We start from the raw sequence: 16,771 nt of genomic DNA, 5'->3' as shown, positions 1-16,771 counted from the left end.
ATGACCGGCGCAGCCCAAGGGCTAGAGGAATCTTGTATGACGCCCTTGGCTAGCATGTCGTCGACCTGTTGAGCGATGATCTTGCGCTCTGACGCGGACACGCGGTAAGGCTTCTGCCTTATGGGATGCGCGGGCCCCGTGTCGATCCTGTGGCGAGCCCGCGTAGTTGGAACTTGAACTTTGTTAGCATTCTGCGCGAAATCAAACAATGACGCATGCTTTCGAAGCACGCTGACCAGGGCTTGACGCTTCTCTGAGGACAATGACTTGTTGGTCATTTTTAGAAACGGCAACGAGTCTTCAGCACCGTGCTCTAGGGAGTCATGGGACGTGTCATCCGTTAAAGCGCCTATGCTGAGACTGGTATCCACTTCAAAAGAGGCAAGTCGGATACCGCAGGGTAGCACAACAGACTGGGGGGCTAAATTTGACACCCATAGTGTAGTTGTTCCGCAGGCCACAGAGAGGACGCATCGAGGTACGAGCACACTTTTCTTCACAACCATCGAAGGCACAGGCTCAACAATTGCATCAAATGTATCGGCGTCGACACCGCAAGCAGCAACTCGTACTCTCGATAAGGAACGTGCCGGTAAGACAGTATCTTCAATGACGGCGAGAGTGCGTGAACATGTAGCAGGTTGGTCAGCAAGAGGAGAGAGGAAAAGCTCGCCGGTACCGCAGTCAACAGTGGCACCGCACTGTTGTAGGAAGTCGAGGCCAAGAATTACGTCGTGAGTGGATTTAGCAAGCACTGCGAATTCGGCTTGATACACGTTATCGGAGAAGTAAACGTTCGCGGTGCACACACCAATAGGTCGGAGCAACTCGCCACTCACAGCACGAAATGTATTAGAGGTGTCCCAGCGAAACATCACTTTACGGCCTAGTCGGGTTTTGAAATGTTGGCTGATAACAGAGACACTCGCTCCTGTGTCCACTAAGGCCAAAGTAGTAACATTGTCCACTAAAACACGAATCTTATTATGACACATGGCGACTGGCGGAGGCATAGGGGCATGTAGCTGAAGATGACTAGCGACCGCACCTCCATTGGTCGCGCCGCCTAGTTTCCCCGCGGCGGTGACGTGAGACGCCGTCGCGGAGATGGAGACCTGCGCTGGCGTGAAGGCGGCGGCGTCAAGCTCCGCACAGAAGCTGGTGAGTCGCTACGGTAATTCGCCTGGTAGAGCGTCCTGCTATCTGAATCAGAGGACCAACGTGTCTCGTCACCTTGTCGGTTGCCCCGCCGATAAAAAGTACGCGGTCGTTCATAGGACGGTGGTGACGTGCGACGGCGGTGAGGACAAAATCGGGCGACGTGACCGCGAATGCCGCATTGGAAGCAGATGGGGCGTTCACGGGACGCACTGAAATTGTCAGTAGGAGGATAACTGGCACGGCCGTCCCACTCTTGAGGAACTGCAGGCGGTCTGCACTGCGGCGGTCTGCGTGAGTAACCGTTGTGAAACTGGTAACTGGGATGCGCGTTCGTAGTATGGTTTGACACTCCTGGACGAGGCGCGAAGTTGTAGGCATCTACGGAGGCGGCGGTAATGGACGTCTCACCAAAGTCGCCGGAAGAGAAAGGCTCTCGAACCCGAGCAGTCGAGAGGGAAACCGCCTGGCGCCGGTCAAGCTCTTCGCGCACCACTTGCCGAATCATTGAGGCGAGGTCGGATGGAGCTGGGACCACGTCAACACTGGCGACGTTAGTCACGTTGGCCAGGCGACCGAACTTCGGTGTGATACGCCGAGCTCTGAGCGCTTCAAATGTGCGGCAGTGCAGAACGACGTCCGTTACGGATTCCAGACGGTCTTTTCCGATGAGGAACTGGTACACGTCCTCAGCGATCCCTTTCAGCAGATGGCCAACTTTATCCTCTTCTGACATCTGAGGGTCCAGGGCCTTGCACAACTTAAGCACTTCCTCGATGTACGTAGTGCAAGTTTCGCCGGGGACTTGAGCTCGCTGCATTAGCGTTTGCTCTGCACGCTTCTTTTTAGCTGTCGGATCTCCGAAAGACTTCTTAATTTCGTCTACGAACTTCTCCCAAGTTGTCAAGCTTTCTTCATGGTTTTCAAGCCACACAGACGCTGTTCCCTTGAGGAAGAAGGCGACGTTGTTAAGCTGGGCGGTGGCATTCCAGCCGTTGAACCGACTTGCTCGTTGGTAGAAGCTGAGCCATCCGTCCACGTCTTCTCCGTCTTTTCCAGCGAAGGTGCGTGGCTCGATGTAGGGCTGCCATGGAACGCTGGTAGAAGGTGGCGGATTGTCGCCGTCAGAAGCCATCTCTGGTGGCAGACCGGCAATTCGGCGACTTCGTCGAAGCTCCACGGATTGCGCCTCAGCGGTCGGTTCGTTGTCGTTCTTCGGGGGCGCCGTTGTTTTACCCAGCACCGTCCACCAAAACTGTTACGATGGGGTGCGTTTATTTAAAGATGAATCGATGAAAAAGGGGCAAAGGGTTGCCGCGCCGACACCGAGCCGCTCCAAAGACAAGCGCACTTCGTCCTCCTCTTCTGTCCTTCCGTAGCTTTTGCGTAACAATATGATATTCCGTAATAAGAAGATATTACGGAATATATGAGATATGGGAGTTTCACATGAAGGTCTGATGACTTTTAACATTACAGCCAAATGAGTCTCTGATATGTTTCTTCGGAAATATTCTGATGTATTCCAAATGTCATTCTAAAACATATTGGCCACCGTCGTTCTGATGCATACCCGATGAGTGTTTTTCTTCTTGTGAGCATGAAATGTCTTCCTAATGAGTGCTGCAAAGCAGTTTTCGTGTGACCGTGTCATGTGTTCCTAATGAGCCTCTGCTGAGTTTATACATTAGATTGCTGGCATTCATAGAATTCCTCAAACAAAATTAGTCACCACGTGTGGCAACATTTTCTGATGTGTCTTTCGTGCTTGATATACATATATCAAGCTAAGGTGCAGCACTTTTTCCAACATCCAACATGTACGTGGGCCCGTACATATGCTGCCCAGTAGACATTTTTCAACGAAAAAAAAATTGATAAAATAATTTATTGAGCATATACGACGCTTCCTTAAAGAGAGAAGGAGGTCAAATGTAAGGAACACATAGTATCTGCCTGGTTACGGATGTGGTATTTTCCTTTCATTTTATCTCCCTGCTACTCTTTGAGGAGAGGCTGTTTTTGAGGTGGAGGGTCGTCGTCTTGAAGTGAGTGCACGTGTACCCTGCACGGGGAAAGGACAGAAAATTAACAACACTTGGCAATGAACCACAGGAATACACACTGTATCACTTGCTGCGGAACGAATTGGAGATGTTAGTTGTGCGAAACGTTGATGCGATGTCGGTTCACATAAGGTCGTTGAGGAATCGCTATGTAGCCTTTGGGTGTAGCAGTAGCTACAGTATGCCCAAATTTCTCTTGGCTGCACAAACATGCAACATGGATCCGCTATGGGGTGTACGTGTTGTGAACTACTTTGGCTGCTTTGGTTTCCACTCGACAAAGAGCAGCAGTGTCTGTGGATTGCTAACGGGAATTGGAAAATCTTCTATATGATCACTTGGCGTGGAGACAAGCATAGGAGTGCTGGTGTACGGGCAACCCAATGCAACCCCAAGACATTTAAGTGCCAGCCGTTATAGAATATTTGCATGAGCTACCGGCATAGTTCTCATGCATTTCAAGTCCACTATGTCATGCCTAAGTTTGCCTATGTCCACTATGTCACACCTATATTTGTGCTCTCCCAGGCACATGTTGAGGCACCGGACAGTCTGCCCCCTGTAAATCTGACCAAATATGCACATGATCAAAGGAATACACCACACAACCCCTGAAAGATACAAGACAAGTTTGGTGGTATCTAACTAAGCAAGCCTCCCTTGCCTGGGTGTCTTTCTCAATTCGCTTGTGGACTGCTATGCACATGTACAACCAGAAAGAAATAATGTAGACAGGATATGAACGACAGTTCGCAAGTGAATTGTGAAATGCGAGCCAGCAAGCGAGGCTTGCTTGGTTAAAGGTACCACTAAATTTGCCCAGTTTGTGTCCGAGGCAGTGTATTGTACTCCTTTCACATGTGGTCAAATGTACATAGTGCAGACTGACTGATGCCTAAATATGTACTTAAGATATCAACCATATTTGACTCAAAAGACCAGTTTGCTCATCCTTCTTGGCCGTGCATTGCAGCAATGGGACTTCTGGCCAGATTACGATCGTCACCTATTTTTCACCTACAGTGGAAAATTGACAAGTGAAATCAGTGAGGCATACCGCATAAATAAAAAGACGTGTGAGCCAACCCCATCAGTAATGGTCTCCCTTTTCTCACACTGTAAATTTTCTCCTTAAACGTTACATGACCTGACCGGCAAGCTCAAAAGGACGCTACAAATTTACCTAGTGGACACGGCTGGTTCTCTTCTTCTTTCTGGGGTTTTACGTGACAAAACCAGTTCTGATTATAAGGCACCCCGTAGTGGAGGGCTCCGGAATAATTTTGACCACCTGGGGTTCTGTAACGTGCACACGGCTGGTTCTCTAAAAAACTATTACTACAGTATGCCAACGGATACCCATTCCTGTATTTGTGCATTTTCTGAGAACACGGCTGGTTCTCAGAAAATGCACAAATACAGGGATGGGTATCCGCTGGCATACTGTAGTAATAGTTGGCGCAAGTTAGCTACGACATTGCTGCCATACTTCAACTGTCACATTTCATTTCAAGAAATTTAAGCTCACCATATGTGTATTTAAATGCCAGTGGCAGTTAATCTGAGAACAAGAAAGAAATTATTGTAAATAGCAATGTTAAAGTAACAATTGTAAGCAAAGGTAAGCACGCTGCACACTTAGACCTGTGACATATTTGGCACACTACCGTTCGAATTCTAACATACACAAAAACTGCACATGCATGTAGCATAAACAGAGGAAAATTCAGAAATAAAAGCTACAGCATAAGGAACAGTTTCAAAACAATAAAACCAAAATAAGAAGTGTAATATACTGTGTGCAAAGCAAAAAATAAAATTGAACTTGCAGCCAAGTGATTAAAGCGAGAAAAAAATGCTAAACATCAGGACATGTTAGGTTTAGTATTATGTTGAACATGATATAACATGTGTGCATAATGTTATGAAACACAAATAAGCAGCAAGTTGAATAAAGTTGCATAAATATCTAGCCTATTTAGTAAGCTGAGTTGAGTAATATGTCAATAAGCTTATACACAAATCATACTGAGATCGTACTTTCTGGTACAGGTACACTTCATACATACCTGATATGACCTCCAGATTACACGCCGTGCTGCTGTAGCCATGGCTGCGGGATCCCTGCATAGGGTCATAGGATCACTGCTATAGGGTCACGGTCCCACCACTGCAAAATGAGTTCTGCGTTAACTTATAGCATTGATTGGTACAATAAAACTGTCATATTGTGAACACATGTAAGATGCACATAAAAACAGTCACGAAAACATGTCTGCACTAGTGCAGGGTGGCAGCGGAGCACAAGGTCGAGTCACTGAAGAATGTCCTGATAATAGGGACCCCTTTATCAATGTAAAATTTTGAACACGCATGCAGCAGCACATACAAGAAATGTTTGTTTACATACTAGAGTTCGCTTTCATGACTTCGTTTAAACAACTTTCCCCTGCCATGTTTAGTTACGTCAAAGTTATAGCAACACCCCTTGTTTTTAAAAGGACGCTGTACTAGTAGCAAGCTGTGACTGCTTACATTTTCATTTTCTCCTCAAACTGCTCGTAAACCGAAAACCTGGTAAGCAGAGATTATTTACAACGTCGAACAGTTTATAAGCGAATAAACGTAATTGCAGTAAGAATCGGTGAAGAGACAGATGAGTCATTATTATGCAACTTCAGCAGAAAAGTGGAAGCGCACGTACAGGTGAACACGATTACTTCCTAACGTATCCTTTCTCATGGGAAGAAAACGGTTATCAGGATATTCAATTTCGCATCAAAGCAATTAATTTCCGTAACTAAATTCTGACAAACAGCGCTCAGCATGCACAAGCACAGGTTTCACTGTTGTCGCAGAAGTTCTATTTCCTACGTTCGCAAGGCACGCTATGCACACACAGGAGCATGCACAACACACGTGTACTAAGCAAGTACGACTGCTTACCTTTTCAATGGTAGGACGCTCTCCAAGTTGCCGGTGCTGCGTCGACGACATTACTCCCATCATAGATGTCGCTGCGTAGTGGACGAGCTGAGGCACGCTAACAATACGCGTTATTACTTTTCGACGTCCACCCAACTTTCCACGAACACCAGACAAAGGCCACGGCACGAAAATCGTTGGTGCACATTTGCCTGGCGCGCCAAGCATACGGCAAGTTTGCAGCGAGACACAAAGTATCTCCTGGCACTTTTGTGCATGCTAACTACATCCAGTTTCATTACAGCAAACATAAAAACACACGATCAAGCAACACATCGTAGCAGCACAGATGCATCTCCCACAGACGACCGCCATCTTGAAGACTGATGAAAAACAACAGTACCACCTGCATACTTGTGAGGTTGTAGTGGCCTCCGTGATGCGAACAATAATAACAAGTAAATTCATATTTTGTGCCCTGTTACGCCCAGCTACCTATATATGTTGCGAGGCAAAACAAACCACCGAACAGTCCCCATTTTACGCTATAGTTTATCGTAGAAAGATATTCTATGACGTATTTTCAATTTTGGATTGCTTCTGCCTTCTGCAGCCAGCAAAAGCATGGCCTTAGAGATCTGGTTATGTTGTCCTTTGAAAGACGTCGCTGGGGCGTGAGTTGAACGATTTTGACTGCCTGCGCCGTCACTGCGTTTTAGATAACTTCCTGCTGTCGTTAACATCAGCTGTAGGCTCAGAAATTGGCGAAACGATCTCTGCAGGGTGCCTCGATCGCGGTTTTCGCATAAACCCCAGAATTGGTTTTAAATCAACATTTTGGCAAACTATGTAACACTACGATTTGCCTGTAAATTGTGCTCGATATGATAGACTAATAATCTGTAGTATTAGCCCTCCTCCCCCCCCCCCCCCCCCCCGCGCGCCAGAAAAAAAAATATCACAGCCCTTCCACAATGTGCAGATCGAAGACCAGCGAGGCTGTTGGTTTTGCTTCATTATATTTAATTTTTTTTACTTTGGTGGTTGTGTTAAATGGTTGGAAAGACACAACACATAACTTCGTTGCATCGCCGCGCGCCGTATTCTGTATGTGCGAGTGAAAGCGAGTTTAGGCGACTAGATTCGCACCATCGGCCTCAGCACGTTGGGCTGCGGCGCGTATCGGCTTCTCGTCGCTTTCGCATCCATTCGTGCTGGTGAGTGCAGCGGCGCTCCTCGAAGGCGCGCTCTTCCTCTTCGGAGTGAGCGACACGGGTCTTACCCATACCGAGTCCAAGGGGCAACTGATGACGTCGCTTGGGAAATGTCTATGTCACGAGAGAATGAGACACAGCTACTGGTTGGTAAGACTATTGCGTTTAATCATTGACGTTTCGACACGCGTCGTCATAGACTAGCGTTTCGGCAACAGCGTTCATCGCGCCGGCGCATTGTTTTTGTCTCTCTGGGTCCCATGTGTGTGACAAGGGTAATTGAAGGGCGCGTTACAGGTCCCCGAGCCCACAGAGGTATGCGCCATTGAGCTTGGACCCTTTCTGCAATATCGCCAGGATCAGCCCACATGACATGCGTATGTGCCATTGCGCTTAGCCCCTTTTTGCACGACCTCCAGGATCGGCTCACTTCTCTTTTGTCAAAATTTCGGACATTTTTTTCTTGATTCTAACCAAAGACAGCTTCGCTGTATAAAATAAAAAATAAGAAAAAATAAAAAAATAAAAGTTGGTGACATACACATTCTTATGGCATGTGCTTTGACATTAGCAATAACAAAAAGAAGCTGTGTACTCCTCTCATCAGAAATCCTAATATGCATTGCCATTTGAATCTCTGATGTACTTGTGACACTAAACAACTATATACGATGTATTTCTGATGCCTGTCTGTTGGCACATTAGAAATGAATAACGTCATAATCAGAAAATGATTGTTCATTTTCATAATGGAAGTCCTGACTGTCGGGCATTTACCCTCCGGATTTTTAGGCGTCAGTTTCGTCACATCCCGCGTCTTCAAACTAGTGCCTACCAATATTAGTGCCTTCTGTCTCCTGACGTCATGCTCTACGTAGGCTCCTTTCCTCAGTTCTGCTCTGACGTTTACATGGATAGGACGCGTGTTGTACGGTCCGAAGAAAAACAGCGTGCCTACTGAGAACGACGCCGTGAACAGAAAAGGGAGTGGGTGCGGTGGCGGAAAGAGACCACCGACGATGAGCGGGCCGCGGACGCCCAGCGTAAGCATTCTGCCCGCCAGGACGGCGAGGTGATAATAAATGCGAACCGTCCATGTGGCCCGATCCCACAAGCTTGGAACGTTTCACCGGATGAACGGTGCATCACCGCATACACAGGTTAGCTGGTCATCCACCTTCACAGCTGGAATGGCACAGTTTTTATATGCGAAGCCTTTCTTGGTGAACATTTGCCACTATCTATCTATCTATATATCTATCTTTTTATGCATCTATCTATCTATATATTTTACCGGAGCACATTGGCACCAGCTCTGTGCCAGTCAGTGTGGAAGAAGACGTTGACGATCGTGTGGTTCGCGCTAGGTCGGTTTGTGAGCCAGGTTGTTTTAACCGTCAAGCTTCGTCAAGTCGACCTGCCGAATACTCTTGTCACATTTGGTGGAGGTGCTGGGTCGTCACTTTCAGCGTCCTAGGACTCCGCAGCCGTACGCTACCATCTGCATTCCCTATGACCGAGGACGCCGGCCCCTCGCGAGCTGCCCCTGCTCCCACACCTGTCGTGTGATCTGGGGTGGTTCGTCAGCGTGATCCTCCAGTCTTCAGTGGCACTGACGGTCACGACGTGGAAGACTGGCTGGCTGAGTATGAACGTGCTAGCGCTCACAACAAGTGGGATTACCGCGACTAGCTGACTTACGCCATCTTTTACCTTGCCGACGTGGCCAACCTGTGGTTCAAGAACCACGAAGCTCATTTTACCACCTGATCAGCGTTCAAAGAGACCCTCGTTTCGTTTTTCGGGCGGCCAGCGGTGCGCAAGCTTCGCGCTGAACACAGCCTCCGCGAACGATCTCAACAAATTGGTGAGACCTTCACGAGCTACGTTGAGGATATCGTGGGCCTCTGTAGGCGGGTGAATGCGTTCATGTTGGAACCTGTCAGAATCAAACACATAATGAAAGGCATAGACGATGACGCCTTTCATATGCTCGTGGCCAAAAACCCACAAAGCGTGGGCTTTGCCAGAGTTTTGACGAGCTGCGTAAACAGCGCATCACCACACGTCGCCCTGGAATGCAACCGGCTGACCTTTCAGCTTTGGCTCCCAGCAGCGCTTGTATTGACTACACCTCCTTGCTGCCTCAAATTCAGCAATACGTACGCGACGACGTAGCACGTCAGCTCTCTCTTGTGGCATCGGTCACCGAGCCTCTCCCCACACTGGATCAGTCGCTTCGTCGGGTTATTCAGACGCAAGTTGCTGACGCCCTGCCGTCCCCTGCTTCGCCGCCGCAAGTTACGGCACGGCTACAAGTTACGCCTAGGGCGCCGCTACAAGTTACGGCGCCGCACACTTATGCTAAGGCCCTTACACGATCTCATGCCCAACCGACGCCAGTCCCATCCATCCCAGCCACCAACTTCTACACGCCGCCAAGTCCTGTACGGCCGGTTTACGTACCGTTCTCGCATCCGAGACCACCTATCAACCCCTAGCGCACTCCGGACAACCGGCCAGTGAGCTACGCTTGCGGTATTCCGGGACATGTTGCGCGCCTCTGTCGCCGCCGTGGACTCTATTTTCGCAATGGCGCTTCCAACATTGACCATGTCCCTCAACAAGCTACAGACCGTCTTACATCTGACCAAAGGGACTCGTATTCACGTCGCACCGCCTTCAATTCACGCCGATCTCCTTCTCCCCACCGCCGCTCCCTTTCCCCCATGATTCGCCATTCCAACCATGCCCAGGAGGAAAACTAACAGTTGCAGTTCCTGAGGCAAGAACTGCGCCGTCGTCGAAATTTGCAAGGCCTCTTCTTTCGCCACCCAACGAGATTGTAGTGTTCCTAGACGGTGTCACGACGAACGCTCTTGTCGACACGGGAGCAGCTGTTTGTGTGATTAGTGAGTTTCTATGCCGCAAACTGAACAATGTGACGACTCCTCTTTTTGATATTTCGCCACGCACAGCGAGCTCGCAGCACGTCAAGCCTACGGTCACCTGCACCGCTCGTGTTTAATTCGAGATGTGCTCTATGTTGTCGAATTTGTCGTCCTTTCTCATGCGTCGCACGACGTTATCCTGGACTGGGACTTCCTTTTTGCGCATCATGCAGTTGTCGACTGCGCTCGTGCACAACTCACCTTGTCTCCGTTCTTTTACCACAACCATCGATGACCCTCGCCCGTCTGCTAACGTGGTTGTCGCTGCTGACTTCATCATCCCTGCTTTCTCTGTCGCCTTAGTGTCCGTCACCTGTGACGCTGTCCCCAATTCCACTGCACTTTTTGCACCGTCTGAGGAATGTGCGCGTCGCCGGAACCTTGTGCTACCGTTTGCAGTCGTGACACTTGATGATGATTCCGGTGCCGTTGATGCGTGTAATCCGTTTTCCTGCCCTTCAACTCTATTACATGGCGAATCTGTTGGGCGTCTCCACACTTTTGATTCCATCTTTCCGTTTGATGCCCCTTGCGATCTTTCTGTGCTACTTAGACGACATAGTTGTCTTTTCTCCCAATTTTTAATCTCATCTTGATCGCCTCGAGCAAGTTATTGAGTGTCTCGTGGCCGCCGCTTTGCAATTAAACTTGAAAAAATGTCATTTTGGTGCCAGACAGCTTACGGTTCTAGGCCACGTCGTTTCACAAGAGGGGATCCTGCCAGACCCTACCAAACTGCGTGCCGTTGCCGAGTTTCCCAAGCCTACCACTCTTAAAGAGCTCCGTAGCTTCATTGGCTCGTGCTCTTATTTTCGGCGTTTCATCCGTAATTTCGCCTCTATTATCACCCCCTTGACTCAGCTACTTGCCAGCAGCGCTGACCCCTCGGCGTGGACTCCTGATTGTGACGAGTCATTTAAGACGCTCCGCCGGCTCCTTGCGTCCCCTCCAGTACTGCGCCACTTCGATCCCAATGCGCCTGCTGAAATTCACTCGGACGCTAGCGGTGTCGGTCTTGGTGCCATTCGCGCCCAACGCAAAGACTGCTATGACGAGTAGGTCGTTGCTTATGCCAGCCGTACCCAAACAAAGGTAGAGTCAAACTATTGTGTAACAGAAAAAGAATGTTTGGAAATTATTTGAGCGATCGGGAAATTCCGTATACTTACCTTTATGGACGCCAGTTTGGCGTTGTGACTGACCACCATGCCTTATGCTGGTTTTCATCTATGAAATACCCCACTGGCCACCACGCTCGTTGGGCTATACGCCTTCAAGAGTATGACATATGTGTCATTTATCACTCCGGACGCAAACATTCAGACGCCGATGCCCTATCCCGTTCTCCGCTGCCTGCCAACCTACTTTGCTTACAAAATTCCACCTGCGGTTCGTCGTCCCTCAGCATCACCGAGATGCCGGCCGAGCAACGCAAGGATCCCTGGATCGCTTCTCTGCTTGACGTTGTTTCTCACCGTTCGCTTGAATCTGTTTCACGCACCATTCGTCGCCAAGCGCAACACTTTGTCGTTCGCGAAGGCTTGTTGTAGCGCCGCCATTACTAAACCGACGGCCGCAGGTGGCTGCTTGTTATCCCGAGTCATCTGCGCTCGGACATATGCGCCGCCTTCCACCACGATCGTCAATGCGGCCACGCTGGCGTATTCAAGACCTACTCCCGCCTACTCCTGAGGTATTACTGGCGCGCCATGTATCGATACATTCGCCAGTACGTGCGCTCATGCCTTTCGTGCCAACGCCGCAAGACTACCCCTCATAGCACCGCGGGACCTCTTCAACCTTTACCGGGCCCTGTATGACCATTTGACCATGGTGGCATTGATCTTTACGGTCCCCTTCCTAACACTCCTGCAGGCAACCGGTGGATCATTGTCGCCGTCGACCATCTCACACGGTACGCTGAAACATCTGCGCTACCAGCCGCCACCGCGATAGACGTCGCTCGCTTCCTTCTTCGCCACCTTATATTGCGACACGGTGCGCCCCGTGAATTATTAAGCGATCGTGGCCGCGTCTTTCTCTCAAGCGCTATCGAGGCACTGCTCCAAGAATGCCGCATTGTTCACCGCACCACCTCTGCATACCATCATCAAACCAATGGAATGACGCAGCGTTTCAACCGTACCCTTGGAGATATGCTTGCGATGTACGTGTCCAATGATCACTCCAATTGGGACCAGGTGCTCCCCTTCGTCACGTACGCCTATAACTCTGCGCCACAAACTACCACCGGCTTCTCTCGTTTCTTCTATATGGACGTGAACTATCTGCTCCATGGACACCATTCTCCCCTACCGACCCGATGTTTCTGAAGCCACGCCTGTTTCCGAAGCGGCTGCTTATGCTGAAGAGTGTAGTCAACTGGCTCGCTCGTTTGCCGCGCAATATCAATGTCGCCAAAAATCTCGCCATGACGAATCCGCATCCAGTGCGCACTATTCCCCAGGAATGCAAGTTTGGCTCTGGGTCCCATCCACTACTCCCGGCCTTTCGACCGAGCTTCTCTCGAATTACCATGGTCCCTACCGAGTAGTAGAGCAAACGTCTCCCGGGAACTACATCACCGAGCCGCTCGAGCCATCTTCCGACCACCGCTGCCGAGGGCGTGAAACAGTTCACGTCGGACGGCTGGAACCGTGCTACGACCCTCCTGTGCTGTCATTCCCCTAAGTCGCCAGGTTGGCTCCTTTCTGCGTGGAGAGTGATTGTACCGGAGCACATCGGCACCAGCTTTGTGCCAGCCAGTGTGGAAGAAGACGTTGACGATCGTGTGGTTCGCGCTATGTCGATTTGTGAGCCAGGTAGTTTTAACCGTCAAGCTTCGTCAAGTCTGCCTGCTGAATACTCGTGTCACAGTATATATATATATATATATATATATATATCTAGCCGCCTACGTCTTGGAGCTCTCATGGTCGTTTCGTGTACTTGGTATGTACTATCGGCCAAGAAAGTAAACGGACCACGGCTCCGACGGCCGGAGCGGCTGCCTGGCCACAACGGGGCGCTGCTGTCTCGCTCCGCGTAAAGCCCCTATATTTATAAAAGTAGCGCCATCCACTTCCCTCCTCCTCCGTTCCACTATCGCGCTCGGCGCGACCAGCGCGATCGAGGCGCGATATCGACAGTGGCGCCGCCTGCGTCGGGCCTGCCGTGGCAGACGACAGCTAACGCGCTACCAGAGGAAATCCGAGGAAAACTTCGATCGCGCCCTGTGGAGACGTTTTTAAGGCGCGATTTTGCTTCGTCAGTCAGTAACTGGTCTTAATAATGCCGTTTTGGAAGTAGCAACGCGACGATGCGAGACGGCGCAAATATCAAGTGTGCAGTAAGCGTTTGCGCACGCCGGATGGTAAACAAAAAAAGCCTTTTGCCCTCGCCTTGTCGGTTGCGGCAACTTAAGGCGCAGCAGCATGCCATCACAACGAAGTTCTTGTCCCTAACACGTTTGATCCGTTTGTGCGTACAGCACTTTCGTCGCACAGGCCCGAGAATGGCAGTCGGAGCGCGCTGGAAAGAAAAAAAATATACAAAAGCGCGACGCGAACTTCCACGTGACACGGATTGGCCAATGGGGGAGCGGAGGAGGCTGGGGCGACAGGAGGCGGCTAAGAGAGGGCGAGGAGGAAGCGCCGGAGTGAGCGCGGTGGCGGCAAGATCTAAGAATGGCGCTACTTTTATAAATATAGGGGTTTTACGCGGAGCGAGACAGCAGCGCCCCGTTGTGGCCAGGCAGCCGCTCCGACCGCCGGAGCCGTGGTCCGTTTACTTTCTTGGCCGATAGTACTATAATTGGTATAGTTTGAGAAGGGTGTATGACGAGCATAAATGATAGTCATGATATTTCCGCGACGCTCTCTTTGCCCAACCACACTTACGAAGAAGACAACGACCTCGAGTGTGTGTATCTCAACACACTTGAAAAATGGCTGGAAGGAATTCGCCTACCTTTGAACGTTAACAAGAGTGCGGTGCTGGTCTTTCCGCTACGTAGTCCAGTGTATTTAACTCTCTGTTATCAGAACAAAGAAGTCATCCCCCAAGTTGAACAAACCAAGTACCTTGGGGTGATTTATGACAAAAAGTTGTCGCAGTTTCACCTGAAAGGCGAAGCATCAATTGCGATAGCAAATTTGTAGAGAGCTATACGGAGTAATGATAGTAGCTTTATCAGCTGTATAAACTTGGACATGCAGCAGCACCGGCAACACGCAGAACTGTTGTCGACGCCGTCGGCGTTTTGCCCGCGTTCCCACAAAATGCGTGCGGCGTTGGTGAGTGTTGCCAGAGCCTCTGATATAAATAGGCACTTGGTGCCGCAGCTAAACGTCGCCTCCCTTCCCTGCCCCTCCCCCCCCATGGCCTTTCGTGCGTCAGAAGAAGGCGTGTTTGCTCTACATATATGGTGATTGTAAAGGAGAAAAGAGACGCCTACTTCTGCAGCCCCTAAGCGAGCACGGCGCAGAACGCGCGTTTGTTCTCCGCCGTGCGTTAACTCCCCGTGAAAGACGCGCCCCTCGCGCCCTTTCACTCGCACATACAGCGTTTGGCGTGCGGCGACGATTTCATCTCCAAATGACGTCATACGGAACCTCACGGCGACGACGACGGCGACGGCAGAAATCTGCTTTTGAGTGTCCATATAATTGCTATCGCAATAATAAACTCAACTGACTACCGCATATTAAGTACATTTCTAAAAAAGGGGGCCGTGCTCTCGGAATATTACGACGGCTTAGCAACGTCTGGCATGCGAAGAGAAAGACTACTAATGATATGCAGCATGTATGTCAGGCCAGTATTAGAATTTGGGTGTGTTCTGTTCTCTGGAAGTGCCGCGTACATAATTCGTCCCCTTGTTTTAAAAGAACGGGATGCGCTCCGACTCTGCCTTGGCCTCCCCAAATTCGTATCGAACGCTGTGCTTTACCTGGAAGCGCGAGTGCCATCGTTAATGGCTAGATTCAGACTACTAACAGTCCAAACCTTTCTGCGACTGCACGAATCACCTTTCAGAAGACACCAGACAGTGTTTATAAGTCAGCCCACTTTATTTTTTAATGTCCACTGGCCCCGTTTTCACACGCCACAGGTGGTTTTTGCGCAGGCAATACTCGAGCCATTGAAGGTTAAACTCTATAACTCCTGCATAGTCTACTACGCTCTCTCTAGAAATAATTTTGATAACATCTACCCAAGCAATGCAAAACATTTATCTTCACAAATTCTCAAGCCATGCTGGATGATCACTTGTGTCATATTCAGACCAATGCTATAAAAGCTACAGATGAATCACAGAACCACGAAAAGGCAGGTGTAGGAATTTTTTCTCATTCGCTAGATTGGTCCTATTCGATTAGACTTCCAGATTTTACTACTATCTACACAGCGGAATTCTTAGCTGTGGTTTTAGCATTACGGAAGTTGAACCCCTCTCATTGATCAGTTGCTATTATGACCGACTCACTCTCTCTATGTTCATCGCTTACAACGCGCAGTGAGTCAAAAATTTTGCAAGAGTTAGACCTTTTAGCTCCGTCTCATTTTAGTTTCCCTAGCTTAATTTGGGTGCCCGGGCACAAAGGTTTGCCTTTGAATGAGTGTGCAGATTCATTAGCAAAGGCTTCCCTGGGGGGTCCTTTAGTACCTGCCGTTCCCCCAACCGCCTATATCACTGCCGCTAGGTTTAGGAGATTAACAATGATTAATGAGATATATAATTCTAGTATGGCTTCGCATTCTTACTACCACCATCTACTATTCCCTTGGAATCGTAAATTCTGCCCATCACGAAAATTAGTGATTACACTAACCAGGATACGTTGCCGCATCCCGACACTAAATTTCTATACACAAAGGGCTGGTTTGGCGGCATCTCCTTTGTGTATAGAGTGCGGCGAACCAGAAACTATTGATCACTTTCTCCTTGTTTGCCGACGATTCTCCTCAGTAAGGAAAAGGGTGCTTGAGGACCCTTTAAACAAACTTGGCCTCAGCATGAACGCTCCCGTCTTGCTTTGGTTTGGAGCTTCCACATTGGGGTACAGCCACCAGAATGTTTGCGCTGCAATGCAAAAATTTATCATTAATTCGAATCGACTAATTGCCTTCTAAAATAGTCAATTATAATAAGTAATTAGAACACCAAGCAGAATTCATCTTCCTTTTTTCTTTCTTTTTATCTTTTTCAAAATTTTTTAAAATACATTTTCTCCAAACCGCCCAATTCTTGGCCGATCCCCCACGGTGGGTATGTGCCATTTGTACTGTGGATCATCATCATCATCATCCACACTCTGTATATCAAAAGATGTGTATCCGATACCATGCATTCACGATTCCCTCGACAGGCTACGGCATGCACGTTACTTCGCATTGATGGACTTGAAAAGTGGATACTGGCAAATAGAGGTCGATGAGCGGCATCGCGAAAAGG

The sequence above is a fragment of the Dermacentor silvarum genome, chromosome 5, assembly GCF_013339745.2.
Source record: "Dermacentor silvarum isolate Dsil-2018 chromosome 5, BIME_Dsil_1.4, whole genome shotgun sequence".
Lineage (NCBI taxonomy): Eukaryota > Metazoa > Arthropoda > Arachnida > Ixodida > Ixodidae > Dermacentor > Dermacentor silvarum.
This window is presented reverse-complemented; position numbering follows the sequence as displayed.